This window comes from Varroa jacobsoni, unplaced genomic scaffold (assembly GCF_002532875.2).
Source record: "Varroa jacobsoni isolate VJ856 unplaced genomic scaffold, vjacob_1.0 scaffold_365, whole genome shotgun sequence".
Taxonomy (NCBI): domain Eukaryota; kingdom Metazoa; phylum Arthropoda; class Arachnida; order Mesostigmata; family Varroidae; genus Varroa; species Varroa jacobsoni.
In genome coordinates, this window is record NW_019213267.1 from 15,141 (window position 1) to 31,718 (window position 16,578).

The 16,578-nt window shown below is 41.9% G+C and overlaps 2 long non-coding RNA genes across 4 annotated transcripts in view; one reads left to right on the plus strand and one right to left on the minus strand.

Moving 5' to 3' along the window:
- LOC111259756 (uncharacterized) overlaps positions 1-6,031 on the minus strand; it is a 7,257-nt gene extending 1,226 nt beyond the window's left edge. Inside the window, exons 1-2 of one of the 2 annotated variants that reach the window (XR_002679827.1) lie at positions 5,692-6,031; positions 2,399-2,545 (exon numbers count right to left, since the gene is read on the minus strand). This is a non-coding gene — a long non-coding RNA (uncharacterized LOC111259756). Of the gene's footprint in view, positions 1-2,398; positions 2,546-2,841; positions 2,920-5,691 lie in introns of those variants that run through there. The other variant, XR_002679828.1, reaches the window with a different exon arrangement.
- A 560-nt stretch (positions 6,032-6,591) lies between these two features.
- LOC111259755 (uncharacterized) lies at positions 6,592-9,744 on the plus strand. 2 transcript variants are annotated; one of them, XR_002679826.2, is made up of 3 exons: positions 6,592-6,762; positions 7,069-7,474; positions 8,343-9,744. It is a non-coding gene; the product is annotated as an uncharacterized LOC111259755 (long non-coding RNA). The 2 variants fall into 2 exon arrangements; XR_015310728.1 differs by lacking the exon at positions 6,592-6,762 and having other exon boundaries at positions 6,773-7,474.
- Positions 9,745-16,578: the final 6,834 nt, after the last annotated feature.

A 16,578-nucleotide genomic window follows, 5' to 3' on the forward strand; every position in this document is an offset into this window, starting at 1 on the left:
ATATATAGGGCTTTATAAAAAGTACAGACCGTAGGTAAACGACTTTAAAGTCACTAATCTAAGGTGATATTCCACGGCATTCATAAATCATTTCTCGAGGATGTTTGTGTCAAGGGATACGATGCCACGTCCAATACCTCTTTTCGCTTCGGCAAATAAGGAGGAAGAGTTTCCAATATAAAAAGATATCCTTCAACAAGACTTCAAGTGAAAAAGAAAGCCCGCAGCCCACTTAGGGTATGCAACGAAACTCTCAAATACGCCGTCGTTCTGACACCGTCCTAGATGCCATTATTTAATAAATATGTACATGTAGGTACACTCCTGGTGAAGAGATGCTGTCCCTTTAGTGATCTTTAAAAGAAACGGCGATCATCATAACGAGTAATAGCAAACGAAAGTGTTTCTTATAAGCTGCTCTCCAGCACCAGGCAACATCTAGGCACCGGAAAAAATGCTTCACAGAAACAGCGTGCAAGATCCTGATAGTCAACGTCAGAGGGCACTTGCCACGTTGTGCAATCTGCTATACGGTGTGTTCAAGGCAGCCCTTAACTCGGCGCCCAGGAACAAGGTTGTCTTCACGCTGGTCGGAGTGAATGTCTCTGTGATTGTGCCAGGATTCTGCAGGAAAACAAAATTACTATCAGCAACGAAGCAGTCAAACTCCTGCCTGTTACAAAGAAAATGATTCTGGTTCCGACCTACAGCCTAAGTTCACTTTTATTTCTTATCTTGCTGAAAGGCCTTTCTAATCAAATCAAAGGGCCAAGAAAATTAGTTGAACTTATCTTGTATGCATGCACAACGTGGTGATAAGCGGATCGCACAGGTATCATGTGTAGCAATCTCTAGCCCGGTTCCATACGGCAGTCACAGATTTGGGACTGATCGTAAATCTGACCGAGACAGGGACGATGAAGCTTAGGAGTGGAGTACGGACAACGACCACTTACACCTTGTATTTCGGTAGGTCGCCTCATGTCTATGCAAATCGGTGTCCGTATTTGGGATCGCCTTTCTCCCCGAACGGCAGAGGTTTCACTGCGCACGTCACCGAAAAATGCAAAAGGGCAGTGCTGGCCATATGGTCAATCAAATCATGGCTTGTTCCTCACAACCGCTGTGAGCATATTCAACCTCATGGTGGCCCCGACCGCAACGAATGGGATACGCGTAATTTGGGAAAATCTTACAATGAAGAATCTCGAACAATCAAATTGCGTCAAAACCTCTTTTTTCTGAAGAGCATTGAGACCACATATAGTAATATAAAATTGCCTCGCGTATTCGCCTAGCCAACTCATTACTGCTGTGCGAAGCTTTACGTCTTCGCTTCGAGCGTTCAGCAACGCAAGCCCGATTTTTGGAGCTAAAAGCAAAAATTTGCAGAGATTGATGGGGATTTTTAGTGCTACAGATGCGATTAGGAACAATATATGGAAAGGGACGAACCGTTTAAACAGGCATGTTGGTATTCGCTTTGCCATTTAATCATAGATTTTTCAAGAAATCAGGTTCCCATAAACATTACTATCAGATCTACGGGAAGTTGTGATAGATATCATGTCGTTCATTAATCCCTGGCACCATTTTTATGCCATTCAACAAAACTCTTCGAGCTCATACAATGTAGTGTTTTAAATGGTGATGAAGTTCACGAAATTTTTCTAAAAGTTCCAATATCGACGTGTGACTAGCCATCGTACCGCCTGAGAACTAAACATCTATCACTAAGCTGTTTTAAACCTTTTTTTTTAAAGATAGCTGGCTACGAAAAAAGAAGCTCGATATTTGGGCCCTACACGAGTTGACGTAAAGGAATCTACATGAATCTTTCTGTCTTGAGACGTTACAGAAATCCACCAAAATCAGGCCATTTTTAAAGCGACTGATCACAAGTGTTGGGATGTGAACTACATAAAATAATGTGCAAATTAGAAAGTGTACCTTACAACTTGTGGCAAAGCCAGACTGACGCCAAAAAAAAAAAAAATGTGCTTTGTGTGTAGTAGGACTGGAAAGGAATGCCGCATTATGAGCTGCTGCTGCCGCCTGGCAAAATTATCGTCCCGGAAACCTGCACTGTCAACAGCTAGGACGATTATAGCCAGCCATTGAAAAATATATAAGCCTCATTTACGGCTTAAAACGAGCAATATCTTTGTAACAATAAAAAAAAGAATGTACATATATCGGCAGCCGTGAAGTAGGCTTTAATATGTTTAGCAGAATGAGAGACAGAAGTTACAAAAAGTCTGCGGGGATCACCTGTCCCAGGCGCGTCATTACTTATCGGGACGTGCCACATTAGTCGATGGTCCCTCATGAACCATTAGGTGGATGGACACAAGTAGGGGGAACGAAGCGAAGGAGAAAAATAGCGGAAATTACCTACCGGTTTAAAGAAGCATATAAGCATGATATTGACGGCCATACAAAGATGAAGGTGGCGAGATGGGGAAGTTGGAGTCACGGGTTGGGGACTGGGAGTGATCACAATGTGTGGATGCCTGGACGTACCAGGAGTAGGTGGCCGTCGTATCTGAGAAAGTAAAGTGGATTTTGAAAATGAAAAATGAGGTACAATGACAGATAATAAAAAAGAATCGTAGAATACTAAAAACACAATAAACTACGCTCTACTTCGTGCGACTCAGTACAGTACCCCTTAGACCTGTGACAAGGCATTATCAGTTGTTCATCATAATCTCACAACGTTATTTCATTAAAGCTGCCTAATCTGAAACCGTGGATAATAAGGTTGTGCGAGGAAGTTTTTGTTTGCAAAGGCTTCAGACATATTTTAAGATCTTTAAAGGTTCTACAAACTAAACTTACGCTATTGTACATCCTCATCCGTCGTGACGACGAAGAACGCTATAAAAGACTCGAGTACCTGAACTGAGCCATCTCTGTAAAATTTCGCAAATTTCCTCATATTGTCAAAGACTTATTTGTGTAGTGGGCCTATTTTTTGTTGATTAATTTCGCAATAAATCGTTAATCTTCGAGCAATGTCCATACCGCATCTAGCGTTTAGCTTAGCAATCATAAGATCACACACAGCAGGGGGATGCACGACTCGAGGCGCACAAAATGGCTGACTTGTAAGGCCTTACAATCCTCTGCCTATTATATAAAATATAGCGTAGACGTATTTGGTACTATTAATTACGATTTTTCTTTTTCAATGCATTACATGATATGGTCATTCTATAATATATGCATTATGCTGATTTGTTAGCAGTGAACAGCATAGAAGGATTTGGCCGGTGTCATAAGAGTGAATAATTAGAGTCCTTCAGTCTTTCAAATTTGATGATTCAGCGGTTTTTCGAGTTAGGGCTCTCGTCACTGAATCTCGCGCTCTTTTCCTGTTTCTTTCTTCGTAAGTGCTTCAAGCAAATAGATAAGAAATAAAGGTGTCTTATTTTACGTCCAATGCCGTCGTTGTGCATAGATTCAAGCGACCAGCGTCGTGCAGCAGAGGATGAATCTTTTGTCTTTCGTGCCTGAACTAGCCCGTAGGTACTTAAGTCCAGCAGATACGTCACGACTGCACCATCACAGAATAAGCATTTACCTGACCGATCCATAGTACATTTCCCTATCGAGCAATGGCAGAACGCGATCACCCACTCTCCAACTCGATAGGAATTGATGTGGGAACGCTCCTTAAAGCCTAGATCGTTCAACATCGAACAGCTCGATATTCACGAGTAGCACTTAATTAACAAAAGATCCCGGCTGAGAATCAACCGCTCTAAATATTTAGCGCCCATAAAGTCATTCCAATCAGTCCTGATAATTGCCTACCATTGACTAAAATCTCCCTTGTTACAATTCGACTTGGTAGAATTGCCCAAAGCTTCTACGGCTCCTTCTACGAACGAAGCTAAGCCTAACCGTTGTCGTAACCTAGATAGGAAATCGGTTGATTTTCCAATAAACGTACTTCGTGGGCAGCGTACGTGCATCAATAGAGTATAATTTATAGGCTGAAGATATGGCCTCTATAACCATTAAACGGAGAATCGTTAAACTGTACGTTTCACTCGTGCAATTTCGTTCTAGTTACCGAGCATAGGGGCGTATTTAACTTTACCTATGCCACTTGTTCTTCACACCACATGCTTTTTCTATATTATGACTATACTATTATTTGCGTGTAGCCTCGTTCTTTTGATGGCAGTTAATAGTCCAGAAAGCACCGTAACGACACACGTTAAGCAAAAAGGGGTCGCACTATTTTAAAACGCATATTTACAGTTATTTGAGACGGGAGCTCTGATTCAAGTTACTCCTGACGTCGCCCGGGTAACGGAACTTTTATTACCGATAACTTTTTAAAGCATAAACCTGTGGACTAGCAATGCGTAAGTTCTGTGAACACTTCTGTTATTCTATATAAAAGCCATTCGACACAATTTCAGCTACCGATACGCAGGCGTTATAGCTTTCAGTCATCAATGACTGCCGTACAATATCTTGAAACCTTCTTTCTGCTTCTTCGTACAATCGAGCGGAGCGTTTTTTTTTCCTGGTCCATACGCGCAACAATTTAAATTGAGACTTTTTCATTGCATGAAACCCAGTTATAGCTCTACGAATAAACAACAACAACAACAACTTATCAGGACCCCATTAATTATCGAAACTAATTGAATGTTTCCGAACTTTAACTCCGGACTAACCGAAACACTCTTTAAGCATTAAACTCTTCTTGCCAAAAATGATAGGAATAGTCTTATATAACAGGTTGGTGATACCGACAATGCTATCGATCGATAATGCTACGCATGCGTTCCTTTAAATGTTGGAAAAGAAGTCTGCTAGCTGGAACCCGATCTAATTCATTTAGAGCTTGGAAAGGGGATAAAGAGTGTGCCAATACGTTACAGTGTCCCACAGCATAGTTAGGAGTTAACACGAATCGAGTACAAAGAAGAGAATACGTCTTCGAGACGCGGCATACGGTTTTTCCGATACAGAACGAAATTTTAGATGTCATCTTAGTGTGTTATGTAAACAACTAAGAAAATATTCACATGTTTACTTTCGGGTAACTTTCCGTTCCCCGAATTTATTTCCGGTTGAGTTGGGAGACCCAGTGGTCCTAATGACAACGCAGTGGCCCAGCAACCCTGGCACTTCTTCCCGCGATAGCGCGGCAAGTAATGTGCTTCCGTGCTAATTTAGGATCACGTGGTGGTAGATTCGAATCCAGGCGCAGACACACTTCGTTTCGTGCTGGAAACGAGCAGTGTGGAGAAATGCCCAGTAATTTAAGTACCGGACGTAAAACACGAAAAATACTATTTCTTGCACATATGGTTGGGTCCTATGTAAATATATGACTTCTAAATAGTAGCTACCTGTATAATTTGAAACTCATTGTCACATTTCATTTACCGTTTTTAGCTATTAAGACGTAAATTGCACTTAGGGAAAGCGGGTCCAACCTTAAGACATTTGCCATGGCGATGAAAGATTTTAGTTCGCGTTTTTTTTTTAACTGCAGTAATACGTACCAACTTCATATGTGACGTTGCTTTTTGCTTTTAGATCGGTTCTGCCATTGTGAATTGAGTTTTTCCATGGTAGCTTTATTATAGGCTAAAGCTAGGTCTGACTATCAGTAATGAAATTGGCTTGAAGGCTAAACCCGGTAGAATTGATTATACGCACCATTATCATTCTTTGCATTATTGGCTGTAGTTGCTTCGTAGTCAGATAGCAGCGCTTGATTGGGATGACCTATATCCCGTACAAGTGATTTTTTAGGCACGCATAGGCCGAAGGGAGACTGCTCGCACTTCCGTTTCAAACCTTCCGCCTGTACACGTAGGACTAGACAATTGCAAGATGACAACGGCGAACTCCCGTTGTTTTAGGGAGAAGCCGAAATAAAAGACCAGGTATTGACAAACATGCCATTCTCTAAATGATAGCGTATATATAAACCTGGGTCTAGTAAAACTACGGGTCTCACATCAAACAATGTTATCTAAAAATGAGCTGAATATCTGTCTAGATATGTCATTCGTTCCATGTGGCCTATTTATTAACGTGTCCTCTGCCCTCTCCCCTCTCTCTATTTACGTTTCCCTATTATTTTTTTGTTATCTCCAATGTAATGGTAAAGCACGTGTACTTCTTTTGTGAAGAAAAACAGTTCAAATAAAACAAAAGAAGATGATCCAGTAAACTACAAATACTTTAACACATAATGATGATGTGTTCACATTTGAATTTGCCGCGCATGCACGCTCGGCAATTCCTGTCCCGGTTTTATTTCGCGTCTTTAACTGGCTCTTACGGCGAGGCTAGGTGAGAATTTCATTGAATATGCACGAGGCAAGTGAAATGGTTTGGCCGGTCGGGCGAACGCGATCTACGGTGGTGTATTATTTGCTGTCTGCTCTAGGCATTGAGGGAAGATCGGAATATGAACTGAGACATCGAAAGGTGGGGCAAAGAGTGGCGTATAGGAAGACTCGCACACCATACGTATTCTGTGGCTTTTCGTTCGATTAGAGCCAGTTGGTCTCGTAAGTCCCGATGGGAGAGAGTGTGCAAGTCTGTGTGTGTGTATGTGAGAGAGAGAGAGAGAGAGAGAGAGTATCATCGAAGCGAAGCGAACGCGTCGTTAAGTGACGATTACGCAACTACAATAACGGGTAGACCGGCCGCAATATGAAAATGAACGCAGGACGAATGCAGGTCCACTGTAGTGACGGGCGTCGTGTGAGCAGCACTGTAAGTCAGATACTGCTTTCTTGGTCAAATAGTGGCCGTAGTGTTCGATTGTATCGCCCACGCCGAACGCCATCTGAGTCTCTGTTGTCTCTTTCCTATACCTTGAAAGCCTCTCGTTACCGCTAGCAGAGTTGAATATTTGCATATGCACCCCCGCCTTCAGACCCTCAATACCCCTTATTCTGTTTGCCCACTTCCCAATGCCGGCATTCTAAACATCCTCGAATATTCGAACCTGCATCGTTCCTATTTGCTCCTTATACCAGCACAATAGTGAAATCGGTTTTATTTCTATCGGTGGGACAGGTAAAGTGCGGCGTTGCCTAGATGCCATACCTTCGGCAGCTCGCCGATGTGTCTGGAAAAGCTCGGTAGGGGCGATAGCGGCGGCGGAAAAGACTGCTATAGCAGCGGCCTATGTGGTTGGAACTTTTCGTTGCAACTCTGTCACCCCAAAGGCAACGCGTCGTGTGTCCCGACGTTTGTTGTTTACGAATGTTCTCGCACTGACGACGGTGCATCGCTATACATTGATATTACTTTCAACGTTTCAAGGCAATAAAATATAGGGGGGTTACAACAACATTGGGAAAAACCTTCGCTGCGGAATGTGGTCGGCTCGCAAAAATGTGAACGAGAACATCTTATCTTATAGATCCCAGATTACGAATCGAAGTATTGAGAAAACCTAGCGACGTGTGGACGTGTACTGGTGAGTGTCACTGATTTATTGTGACTGGGTGATTTTTGGTGTTAAAAAAGAAAGAAAATGTATATATCGTGCTGTGTATGTAATTGTATGATTCGAGATGAAAGAAACTGCTGTGCTAGATAAATCACTCGGAGGGCTAGCGGCGCTAAAGGTGCTAATGCTTGGTCTGATAACCGGCATTGAGATAAGGTGGCGCACGGAAGAAATTTGGGATCTGAACGGTTTTCATTTTCGATCAGTACTAACTAATATACGGTGGATAATGAAATCATAACTGAATTGTGACTGTTCGACCGTTGTTTCAACGCCATTGATTTAAGCAACACAGTTTTAGTGAAATATCCATTTCAATGATAGAATAGATAATATGATACGAAAATTTCTTTGAACAGTTCTTGGATTAGATATACTCGAACTCTAACATTAGATCGTATTTTCATTATAGAGCAAAAATTGTCTATGGGTAACAGGATAGCGTCATGATAGTTACCCGCCACGTGGCGAACCTTCTGCATTATCTTGATCGCAGGACTACTATTACATGTTTATGATGCGAAGATCACACAGGGTTATTGTAATGACGACAGAATATGAGATTTTTTTTAAGTTTAACAATTGCACACAAATAATAATGAAACAGCTAACATACTTACATAGGGAGTGACCCATTAAAAATACACGAGCCAGGCAATGTTGATTTAAAATACATATTATGTTGAAATATGCTGAAGGCTTATGATGCCTTATTTAGCATATGAATATAAAATTCACGCATTTTATTGATTTTAGAGTCGAGAGTTTCTCGAGGTGTCAACGACAGTATAATTCAGCCGCTGATATCCAGCTGTTACTTTTGTATAACTTACAGAGGATCTCAACCGCGAACGTCTATCAGCATAGATACTTTTTTCATCGGGCTGACCCTCCTCCCTCCACTAACCAGTGCCCATGGCACCGTACAAGCAGCATTTGAATAAAATATAACGTCACCACTAAGTCCTAAATGGTAACGCCTTAATGAGAATTGCTTCAACTGTGTCCCTAAAGATGTTTGTCACTTCTTTCGTAGGGAATTGAAGCAAACTGCTAAATCGTGATTGTGAACAATAATCTCGGAGTCAAGCCCCATGCACTCACTACCCAGAACAAGGCCGCATCGAACCAGGGCCGACCAGCCATTCGTGTCCAAATAAAGACCACATAAGCTTTGTAACGCCTTACCCCATTACTGTGGAATAGATTGGCCTTTCGGAATGCCGGGACCTTTCTCTTTCCCGTGTTGAACGGCCATACAAGTACGCCCCACAGAAACGGCTGGAGAAACTTTCCACGGTGAGGACGACAAAATAGAAAAAGATTGTGCCTAGATACGTTAGTGTATAAGAGAGTTCTGCCAAAAGCGCCAGCATAAGCAACGTGGCGTATGGAACCTTCTAGTTAAAAATCAGTGAGCCAAGCGATCCGCGAAATTACCGACGATTGAAACAAACGCGAACTGATATCCTTGCAGAACGCTGACACCGAAAGGTATACTTCAGAAATTTGTTATCAATTGATATGCTGATAATCGACATGAACTCTGCAAGCCTTAGCTATGCGATCAATGATCAGAGATTCCAGGCGAATGAAATAGAAAATACCTCAGGTCTTTATTTATTACAGGAGGCACCAATAGAAAAACTCAATAAAAAAACATTGTTCATTTGATTGAAATAAATTATCGCATCTAATTGAGAAGAAGTATTCGGCGCTAATGTTAACTCTTCTTCTCCGTTGTAGATGTATGGGCACCTTTTGATGTTAATATAAAGTACTTAAATTTGAAGACAAAATATTTAAAATTGATCTAACTCTGTTATAAATACTTTAAATTTCATTAAATCTATTATTAAGACAATTAAAAATTACTTAATTAGTATAATTTTATAATTTTTATCAGAAGTTCAAATACATTTTTTGATTTTACAAAAATATATGTTCTACTTAATGTTGTTAGGTAAATTTTTTACTACACAAGAATACTGCAATAAGACTTTAAATGAGTGCTAAGAGTATGCAAAAATAATGATATACTATGTTATAAAGAAAATTATTATTATAAAAAAAAAAAGTAAACTTTACATTAAATATAAAAATATATCAAATGAGTTATCTTAGATTGTCTAAGAGGGCATAGATTGTTTTCGCCCAAACTATAAGTTCAATAAACAATCAGAGGTTGTAATCTACCGACTAAATAGAAAACGTATTATGTTACAGTGTTAAAGGGATCTTGCAAGAGTTTCTTTATTTTAATGTCCTCAGTTTTACTAATCCAGCTAACCTCTTTTTGCCATCTTCTCCTTCCATCCAACTTCTTTTTTTGTCTATTTCTTTCTTTAATATACCTAGTACATACATTTAACAGTGACAGTAGTGGAGTGTACCTAATATATACGAAAATATATTATTTTCTCATAAAAAATAAGTTGTGCAAAATTTAACCATTTCATGAAGCATGCCGTTTCGAAATTATTTTAAGTTCGAATCGATCGTCTGCTATCTATGGGACCCCACGGCATGAAATGCTTATTTTTCCACGTATCTGCGTCCGAACAATACGCACGGATTTCAATCACGGTTAGATAATTATGACTTGCTTGCCACATTTCGATTAGACCATTTTTGCCTTTTTAACCAGAACTCTCAAGAAGCAGCCCATAACAACACGTTCGTACAGCGATTAGTTTCAGGCATACCTATAATATTATGCTTCTCTAATATATTGAATTTTGTATTGCATTATGGTCTCGCATGCTGAGATTGTGTTATTATCTTCAACGGACCACTACTGTTTTTGAAGCCCTTGACGACTGCTTTTTCGTTTATACCAAACATAAAGGTACACTTAGTCAACATACCTTCAAGTGCTAGACTGCATCTATTTGTTCGTTATGTAGGGTAGTAGACCAAAAATGAATCTTAAATATATAGTGCAACTCTACCAACCCCGTAGCACTCAATAAACACCTATGATATAACCCTACTTCGTTCGCTACGTTATGACTATCAACAATGCAGCTTTTTTCCTACTGCGTCGTTTTGTTGGGGGTTTGTACAGATCAGAGAACTCAATCAGAGACGCTTCCCTATTCCCCGCTGCGAGTCAGCTTGCCTTGCTTCTCTTTCTGATTGTATCAAATAAAAAGCAACACATCTCTTCCGATCGCTCCTGTTGCGTTGTTCCTGGATCCTTTTTCCCATTCGGCTTGCGCAGCTCGTTCCGCCGGTAATAGGATACCTTACTGCGGTATCACGGTGCCGACCTTGACTGAGACGGTGGCGCTATGACGAGGCAACAATAAGCCAGGGCAAACGACACGCCGTCAAGAACTGGTGATCCAAGAGCATACAGGCGATAGACAATGCAGAACAAAGCGTCTGAAATCCCCCTGAAAGCTAAGCGAAGAAGGATAGAACGATGTGGCAACTATAGACTAGGGAAGTCGGGTCTTCAGGGATGTACCGGAAAAGGAGACGTTGCCGAGAAAAGTCAAGCGTCGCTGATATGATCGTCGTAGACAGTCAGAGAGCGTTGAGAAGAAAAAAAATAGTCAGGGAAAAGGTTTGCGACGCAACACCTCTTTGGGCCATCCTGCGAAGACAGCGGTGGCAGCGACATCACACTCGATCACCTGTTGGTCGGCCGCAAGAGGCAGCCGCTGCCGTGAGGGCCTCGCACCTTGTCATTGTACGATGCCACACCGAATCGCTGATTGCCGAAGCCAAACAGGGTTTCGTGATATGCTGGCGATAACCAAGAGTGAGATGAGGTGGGATGGAAGAACAGACTCTGTCTTGTGAGGTTGGTTTGCCGGGACGACAGGGCAAAGGATTGAGTGAGGAAAGAAAGCAAGTTTATTGAACAGTGTCGATGATGACCTAATTCGACATAATGGGAATCGCGATAAGGCAGGCTCGGCTGGCGAGCTCTGATGTCCATGTTTTCGGGAGAGGACACACACGAAATTCGGCAATTGGCATTACATTTAAAGTACAAATATAAATACGTTTTTACGATTGCAGATACTTGATCTAATACCGTACATGGCTAGACGGTATTAGATTAGATCGCAAGACACGAATAAACGCTTTTCAACGTTTCTTCGTATTGTAACCGATTGAGACAGTGTGCTTAAGAACCCAGTAACTAGCCTTGGACGTTTCGTTGCAGCGTGAAAAATATCTTACTGCGTTAGCTAATAATGATAGGCTATCAAAGGAAATGTTCTGCTTCCTGAATCGTCTAGTATGCAAAAACTTTGTTCATAGAGTGGCTCCTAGTGGACAAAAAATTTCTAACGCTCAACTGATTTACTTAACTCATACTACACGGTTAACGCGTGCTTCCTGTCAGGCTGAACAATATCTAGTTACAATTATTTGTTACTAATAAAAAAAGGTACCGTACTAACGGCCCCACGAAGCATTGCTGTCGGCCGCATTAACTATCATTAGCTCTCGGCGTTCTAGAACAGCACCCCCCAATATTTAAACTAACTTACACATAGCTAAATATATTACAAACCAGGCATTGCCTTTGGATGCCATACCTATCCGCTAGACACTATTTAGCAAACATACGTCGAGCCGAGCTGTTGCTTAGGGAATCTGAACATAACTACCTGTATTTTGAAACAGCAAAATCCAGTCATGCGCCGCCCCAGCGGAACCCTCGAACGCTATACGTTGTTAGCGCCGCCTTCTTTCCCTGCTGTAGAGGCTCAAGGCCGGTTATCGTTTGTTGCCATCGGGACATAGGCCTGAACCGATCGTACTCCCCGCCAGGTCATGGGTGAGTCAGTGCCATCATGACGTTGTAGCCGGACTCATGCGTTCCATTTAAGATCTCTGCTACTGCGGCTGGTGTGTACCACTCTAGCAATGTTGCGGCCGCGTTACACCCTCGCAACGTAAAAGACGACGAGGAAGAAACAGAAGCAGCAGTTTGACGCTGCTTCGAAGAATCCGAAGCGTCGACCAGATGGTGGTTTTTGTACTACCATGAAATAGGGACAATAGGGGTAACGTGAGCAAGTGAAAAAGCACGGGGCCATATGAGTTAAGAGTTCGGGAAAAGGCCGGGGGGGCCGGACAAAGGGCAACTGGATGGGAAGGACTTGGAAACGTCGACGTCGACGCGGTAGTAGCGTAAAACGTGTGGACGAGCGAAGGAAGCCTGCGCTCGTTAACGAGGGGTGACGATAGCGGAGACGAGAAGGGATTTCGGGCAGGAGCGACGGGGGTTAACAGCAAGCAGCTAGGGATTCAGAGAAGTCTTGAGTACGTTTTCCTGCTATGCCCAGCTTTCTTCGGAGCGTCGTTTCTTTTTAGCTTGAGTTTGCTGCTGCTTCTGCTGGACCTTGCGACTGCCAAGTCCCTGGTTTGTTTTTGGCAGGAAGAGTCTGACCGGTGCGCTGTCTTTGGCACCGTGTACTCGTTGTATGCGCCGCGTACAAGATACGGAGTGCGCTTTAGAGTCTAGGGAGTTTTAGGTAGCCGGGTTTCGTGTCTGGTTTACTTAGCTTTTGCAATGAAAGATTCTCATACACGGGCTGTGATAAAAATTGTTTAGGAAGTGTACGTAGCATAAAGTACCGAGGCCAGCCTTATTAGAGAAGGAAGTTTCTGGTGGCGAAAAATTCAAAGGAATATTAAAAACGAATCTAGATACGAGACGTTGTATTTTTATATAATCTAATGTGTAAATGCAGTGTTTACTTAGTACATTTAAGTTATGCTCTAGTTATAGTAAGGCAAGTTCATAGCATCTCGGTGAGAAGGAAAGATGCACGCATTTGTTTAGAGCTTCACGGCTGTTTCATTTGCTCAGAAATTAAAAATGTGATTTAGACACTGTAAACTCGCAGATATAATTCATACGACTTGCGAAAGTAGACTCTGTATTCGAACGTCAGCTGAACGCTAATATTATAAAAAAAAAAATTGATCCTTTAATAATTTAATAGATTTAATAAAGAACGCAGATTTTTACGTTTCTTATAAACTGTTTTTAGGTGACTATAACATCAAATTGAATAAGGATTTTGTTATTATAATCACAGATTTCGAATTGTACCGATTTCTCTTTCTCTTGTAAAGCACTAGCGCATTTGTCATTTGCGAGGAAAAACAATACTGCGTGGATATCTCATAACCGTAAAAAACAAAATCAATAGGTGAAGTCGGACGTGGCCGCTAGACGAACAAGTTCAGTACACGTTATGGAATCTGTGCTGCGGTTTTATTGTAGCCCCACTTACAGCATGCCGAAGCCGAAGCAGGTTCGACTTTGAATCCGTCTCGTGAATCTATTCGCGGTTGCGTGTGACGCGAAACCGTTGTTTCAGACCCAGATCATAAATGTGACAGCCGTGCCCCAATTTCTACTAACAAAATTTACAGCGAAAAGTAATTTGAAGTTCCGCTTTAAGGAAGCCGCCGAGAACACTCGGGCTAAACGACGCGATCAAGTGTAAAAGCAATAGATAGCTACGTTTTAAGTTCTGTGGAAGTCCTTTACAATATATAGCTGTCAACAATACATTAACAAAACACAATGCAGCTGTGGACTGCGGTCAACTGAGATCGAAAAAAAACAATAAAAGCCTAGTTGACCGTCGTTCAGGCACTAAAAATGATATTGCACTTTGTTTCGTTGGGTCGGGTGTTGTCGCTCTTATATATGGTTAAAACAACTACTCAACACATAACAATAATCCAAAACACAAAGCCTCTATTGCTGCTACTATTAGCGAATTTGAATACACCATAGAGAAGGCCGACGCCTTAAATATCGCCACCTGATATGGCAATATAGGCCGTGAAATTAAACAGGACTGATTCAGCTTCATCGGCTCTTAAAGGCGCATGTACAATCACCTAAAGATAATGGTTAGCTTATCTTTCAAGTAATAGCTCCCAAATGACGGCTACTCTAGTAGAGACGGCCGGTCGTGTTCATTCATATTGAATGCCAAATGTTAGATATAGCTTCTACAGATCACCCTTGGGCCCGCACACTCTCTCGCACTGCGTCTCTCTGAACTTTGAGTTCTAAATTAGCTGAAAGCCCGGTTAGGCCTCCAGGTCTGAAAATGACCTTAAACTTGAATAATCTCCTATTTATAGCCACCCAATTTGATGTGCTTAACGTAGGTTAGCATGAAGGAGCGGCAGTCGAAACCCGTATTTAGACAAAGCCAACTTCTATTGAGGTGAAATTGAATATATGACTTAGAGGCGTATCAAGGGCGCACTGTTCAACTGGCATTGAGAATATGCCCATGACAACTGACATCATTGAATCAGACTTGGTCGAAGGTGCACCGTCGGACACATTTCGGGAGCTATAAATTGCATTGACGTAGGTAGGCACTCGAGCGAAGGGGTTCCTAATGATGTCAGTTAAGGAGCTAAACAGACGTAGATATATCGTCATTTGGGATCAATAGATGTGATGAAGATATTAAGGTATTACGTGGATAACATTCGATAAGTCACAGCCTCTATCCTATCCAAGCGAACGACAAGAATTGAATGTTGGACTCACTTCTAGTTTTGTATTAGGTAGCCACTAAAAGCAATGGCCAAGTCATCAAATGCGTACTAAGACAAGCTAGTTACTAGTCGCAAATAAAAAGATACTATGCAAATTATTTCAAATAATAGTAGTTAGAATAATGAGCACTTGCCAAACGATTTCTGTACCACATGAGTCTCTTTATATAGAGGTAATAAGGTCATTTGGTAAGACAAATAATTACTCAAACACAATTTGCCTCCCTCGATTTAATTTCGCATCAAGTCCCTCTAACCTTTTCCTCATGAGTCGGAATATACTAGTCTAGTTCTTCAGTACTGGATGAAATGCATATCTTAAGATTTAAAAATAATTTAGGCCTACTTGCAGGTGGCGCATTGTTATGTCTCGAGGTCGAGTTTTTAAAAAAATTTACCGTTTTTAAAAAAGATACCGTTAGTATTTTTTTTCTAATCCTACAACCCTTACTGCTGTTAAGCATTATCGCGGATGACTAACGCTTGCAGCTAATGCCCGATGTCTAATCTAAACCACCTTATAAGCCTCTAAACCATGTAGACCTATATTTTGGTACTGTACAATCACACATACCTTTTCGCACCACTATTGACGCACACATATTATATATATGGTTTCATTTTGCTTTATGGATTGATAAATATGTGTAATGAATAGTATCTGCTAAAGACACCCGTATACGTATCGATTTCTCGCTTGTTTGCAGGTCAACCACACATTACAAGCATCACCCCCCCCCCCCCCCCCCCGAGGCTGGGCCCTTTCTCACGCCCACTAGATATTTTTTGTGCTTACTAAACACTGGCATACAGTTTGACTCGTTCGTCTTGTGGAGCTGCTTGCCACTTGCCACGCGCAAGTGCCATCGCCTTCGTTGCTCGTTGCCGACCTGCCTTCGGCTGTACACTTCGAGAGATGGATCACGGTGCGATTTCGGTGCACCGCGGCTTGACACAATACAGCAAAATGTCGAGACTCCGATGTCATTCACGTCTGTAATCTGCAACCAGCCTAACTCCCCTCTTCCAGCCTTGTTCACGTAGCCTCAATACCCGCTATGAGCTATACAGCCTGAATGAAAACTCGAAAGGAACTGGCAGCTGAGGCCATCCTCATATGGACTGCGGTAGGGTCGTTGCTGCGGCAAGTCTTACTGTCACCACTATCTGCAATCCCTTCGCAGTAGGTAGCTCTCAGAAAAGAAAGCAAATACAGGGAGAAAACGCAACTGAAAGAGATTTGTGCAGCTTGTGAAAGAGAGTTTGTCCTATGGTAGTGAAGAAAGTGAGAGGCACTGAGGTACCTGGAAACAGTAGCGAATCGGAACTAGCCACCGTATTACATCGTAGCACCTTGAAAAATGTTTGCTTACGATGGGTGACGATGGCCTAAAAAGCTGAGACCGAAAACACAAACGGAAACGCTCTGGATGAATCTAGTACTAACGGAGCCAATAGCTACGGTGTGATGGAGGAGCAGAGTGATAGCTCTATGCGAATACCTC